Raw genomic sequence first — 5155 nt, 5'->3', positions numbered from 1 at the left:
TTCCCTTCTGAACATACTTTTCCCTCTATCTGAAATGTTCTTTCCTTCTCCTTCTACTTGACCTTGCTTTCTCCTGCTTGTTAGAATTCTCAGTGCAGATGTCACCTGTTCCAGGAATCCTTTCTTAATGCCCAGTCGAGATTAAACTCCTCTATTCTGGGCTACAGGGTTCTACCAACCCTCTCTTGACACTTGTCACCTGAGTGTTTACTGCTCTGTAGTCTTACTAAGTTGTATTCCTCTCAAGGGTAGAATGCTCCCTTTTCATCCTTTTGTTCCTTAGCACCTAAATCATAGTAGGCAGTAAATAAATATTTAATGCAAGTCTCAGAATCTGGGGGATAATTGTGATGGCCTCTCAATGGTCTGTGAGCCCTCAGATTTCTATGCAAAATATAGTGCTTATGTGAATTTTTCCAGAGAGAGGATCCACCATCAGATTCCCAAAGGGGTCAACGACTCCTAAATGTTTAAGGAACTGTATGTATGGATAACGGAATGAACTCACAATATTCCTAAAATATAAAGAAAAATGTAACTGCCAGGAAGAAACTGAGTATCAAAGACCATTTCAATGTCTTAGCCTCCATCACTTTTATTGAATTCTTCTTGTATATAGAGAAGTAAAATCAGTACCAAGACTGATGATGTGCATGGAAATACAAAATAATATGCAAAATAGAAATCATTAGCAAGTGTAATTATTAGCAGCTCTGCAGAGATGCTTTGTATATGGACTGGTAGTTGGTGGAACTGGGTGGGGCTCAGATGTGGTGGCAGGACAGGTAAGCTGGGTGTCCTGATTCCCAGAAGAATCACAGGCACAGGGCAGGCATGTTCTAGACCCCTTTGCCCTTCAGGAAGATTCAGCTCACTCTAGCACCTAAGTGTAGAGACCTCGTGGGATGAAGAAGTAATTAACTATTTCAATTAACTATTTCATTTCACATATTTGTTCCATCCTGAAAGACTAGACAGATCTCTAAGCTGCCCAGGCCTTAATGTTGCTTAAGTCACTTTAAAACCATTCACTTGGGGACTTCCCTGATGGCACAGTGGTTAAGAATCTGCCTGCCAATTCAGGGGACATGGGTTGAAGCCCTGGTCCGGGAAGACCCCACATGCCGCGGAGCAACTAAGCCCGTGTGCCACAACCACTGAGCCTGCGCTCTAGAGCCTGCGAGCCACAACTACTGAAGCCCATGTGCCACAACTACTGAAGCCCACGGGCCTAGAGCCCGTGCTCCACAACAAGAGAAACCACTGTGATGAGAAGCCCGTGCACCGCAACGAAGAGTAGCCCCCGCTCACCGCAACTAGAGAAAGCCCACGTGCAGCAACAAAGACTCAACACAGCCAAAAATAAATTAATTAATTAATTAATTTAAAAAAAAACCATTCACTTGAATGTTTCTTGTATTAAGTTACTTTGCTTTCAAATAACAAAAACCATGTCAAGCTACCTTAAGAATAAAAGGAGAATACGTTAGAAGGATAAAGGGGCAAAAATGTAGTCAGGGGTCTGGAAGGAATGGGAATCAGGAACTGGAAGGCTGTCTCTGAGCTCAGCTGCCCTCTGTCCGGCTTCTCCGCTGTCCTCTCCCTGTGGGTCCACTCTGCTTCCCTTGGATGAAGAAGGGAGACGGCGGTGGGCAGCCCCACTCACCTGAGTTACCCAATGCCTGTTCAGGGGCTCACCTGGAGCAAGGTTTCTCAGCCACACACTGCCGACACTTAGGCAGGTAATTTGTGGGGGGGACAATCCTGTGCGTTGCAGTGTGTTTAGCAGCATCCCTGGCCTCTACCCACTGGATGCCAGCATCCCCCAACCCCCATCCCAGCTGTGACTATCAAAATGTCTCCAGATATTGTCAGTGTCCCCCCGGGGGGGTCAAAAATTAATGCGGGTGAGAACCTCTAAACCAGACTATCTAGTTTTTCATAATTCAGCATCAAATTTCCAGAAGAGAGAATCAGATTGGCCAAGCTCGAGTCTGTGTCCAATTCGACCCAATTAACTATAGCCAGGGCATAGGGTCACGTGGCAGAAATATGGCTGCCAGGAGTCCACCCCTGTGGGAGGGGTGTTCCATTCCCAGAAAAGAGGGATGGACAGATAGTCTAGGAGGTGTCCATTACATTTCCCTAACCCTAGTGAGGTGTTCTAGCCTGACTCTCTGTACTATATTTGTATGTGGTTTAGGGGAAATTTTTCTCAGAGATATATTTATGATATCTATATACCTTTAATGTTTAACCCCCAATCTTCCACTAGAAGGCCTTTGAAATAAAAATATCTAATTGTTTTCATTTATTTCTTCAATAATTACTTACTGTGTCTCCTCTGTGGCAGGTGCTGTGCTAGGCCTTACTGAGCTTAGATTAGGTCCTGTCTACACAGAGGTTACATTTTAATTCCAGACTAATTTAATGGTTATAATAGTAGAGTCCCACTTTGGATTAGCATTGCTTTCGTTTTCAAAGCCATTTAACCTTTGATATCTAATTACTATTTTTAATGTTAATGTTTTAAAATCAATTCTCTTCTTTATACCACTGTGGGGCTGTCTGCCTGTCAGATGGGAAAGCTGGACTCGGTCTTCTTGCCAGCAATTGGTGAACAGACGCAAGAAGTGTTTTACTGGAATAGTCACAGTTTGACCACTGACTCTCAGATGCCCATGGCGCTGGGAAAAAATTCCAAGCTCAGTCTTGACTCCTACCAGAAAAAAAAGATAACAAAGTGTTAGGAAGAACATCTTGTCTTTTCTCCGATAACAGAAAAATTAATTATTGGGTTAGCTGGCAAATAAGGATCCACTATGCAGTGATGGCTATATAAAATGACTCTGTTAGATTAAAAACGAGCTAGGCTTGGGGCTTCCCTGGTGGCACAGTGGTTAAGAATCTGCCTGCCAATGCAGGGGACACGGGTTCGAGCCCTGGTCCGGGAAGATCCCATATGCCACAGAGCAACTAAGCCCATGCGCCACAACTGAGCCTGCGCTCTAGAGCCCACAAGCCACAACTACTGAGTCTGCGTGCTACAACTACTGAATCCCGCACACCTAGAGCCCGTGCTCCACAACAAGAAGCCACTGCAATGAGAAGCCCACGCACCGCAATGAAGAGTAGCCCCCACTTGCCGCAACTAGAGAAAGCCCACGTGCAGCAACGAAGACTCAACGCAGCCAAAAAAAAAAAAAAAAAAAATGAGCTAGGCTTACAGCTACTAATCTCTTCCCACCTCCCCAAACAGTGTGCTGCTCCTCCAGTCCCTTGTAATCTACATCAGCATCTACCAGTGCGTTCAAGATGCTTTTCCTGGAGAGAGTTCCAGGGTCATATAAGTTGAAGTGCTGCCTTTTATACCCTCTTTCGGGAGAGCCACAATGAGGATGTAAGGGCTCTAAGGAGTTCTCACTGCCATAGCCATTTAGGAAAGAAATAGGCAGTATTTAATAAACTTAACATGCGTACACCCTATATCCCATCTCCCTACTCCTGGGTACGTATCAAAAATCAGTTTTCTGGTGTGTAAGAAGATGTGTTAAAAATGTTCATCGGATACCAACATGTAGCAGCAAAGAGTTGGAGGTAACCTTCCTGCAGCAATCAGAAGGATTAATCTACAATGTAGCCAAGTGAGGGAGGCTGAAAACAGAATGGGATTCCCAGCACAATGCCATCATTGTAAAACTGTAAATCACATGCATCTTATACGTTGTTCAAAATATACTTATGTTTAGATACTTATGTTAAGTTGAATTGCAATGGCACTCATTAGAGAGCAGGTGCACGTATGGGATGTCATCGCGTCCAAGCTCATACTGCTCACCACACAACAAGCCCATAAATCGAGGGACGAGGTTTTGGGGGAAGGAATAGCGACTTTATTCGGAAAGCCAGCTGACAGAGAAGATGGTGGACTCGTGTCCCAAAGACCATCTTACCCGAGTTAGAATTCGTTCGGACTTCTTTAATGCTAAAAGGGAAGGGGAGGTGACTGGTTGCTGCAAACCTCTTGGTGCCAGAATCCCTTGTTCTTGCAGCTGTCCATGTAGGTCTGGTCACAATGTTCCTATAAACCTCCACCAAGACAACTCTTATTCTCTGTTCTGCAACCTTTTATCTCTACATGAAAGGAAAAGTGTTATACCTTTAAATGTCAAAGCCTTGAGAATGGGCTACCCCATAAATTTCAGGCTACAAGCAACATTCTTTTACAAAAGGTGCAGAGCCAGCATGACTAAGCACAGGCAACAGAGCCCAAAAGTTAGAGCTACAGGAACAGATCCAATATGGAGTCAGGTTTGTTCTTCTCTGTTACAGGGGAGTGGAGGCGGGTGCGGGGGGGGCACAATAATAAAATAAAAGAAGGAACATGAGATGATGTTTCACAGACTGAACACATGCCTTTAATCTGACTCCTTCCTCAAAGTCTGCTAAAATGGCAATAAGGGAATAAAAAAGGATATAAACCCGTGAGTTCAAAGAGAATAGAAAAGGAGATCAGCCGTTGAGAGAAGCTGATGGAATTTTTGAAAGATCAAAAGCAGATGGTCAAATCTAACTGACTTAACAGACCAGAGGAAGCCAAAACTTCAGAGCCTGCACAGAGGTAAGGCATTAAGAAGCAAACGCATTCAAGCTAGAAGACCCCAGAAAACCAGAAGTTAGGGGGAACCTCAAAGGCCAGGCCGTGCACAGGGGTGAAAACAGAACTGGCTGGAGGTACAGACAAGGAGCAGTGGGTTCCTGGATCCCTCCTTCTCCCCCCGCCCCAACAAAGGCAGGCGGTTGAGTCAGCAAGGTCCTGATTCTGACGCACTAGACACACAGAGAAAAAACACTCCACAGCTGAACAAACGGGATTCGCCGGGCCTGGTGCTCATAGTGGGGGAAGCAGGAGGTACATGGGAAATCTCTGCACCTTCCACTCAGTTTTGCTGTGAACCTGAAACCGCTCTAAAAAATAAAGTGTAGGGGCTTCCCTGGTGGTGCAGTGGTTGGGAGTCCGCCTGCCGATGCAGGGGACACGGCTTCGTGCCCCAGTCTGGGAGGATCCCACATGCTGCGTGAGCGGCTGGACCCGTGAGCGGTGGCCGCTGAGCCTGCGCGTCCAGAGCCTGTGCTCCGCAACAGGAGAGGCCAC

This window comes from Lipotes vexillifer, unplaced genomic scaffold (genome assembly GCF_000442215.2).
Source record: "Lipotes vexillifer unplaced genomic scaffold, Lipotes_vexillifer_v1.1 scaffold7, whole genome shotgun sequence".
In the NCBI taxonomy this organism is placed as follows: domain Eukaryota; kingdom Metazoa; phylum Chordata; class Mammalia; order Artiodactyla; family Lipotidae; genus Lipotes; species Lipotes vexillifer.
Note: the sequence above shows the minus strand (reverse complement) of the source record.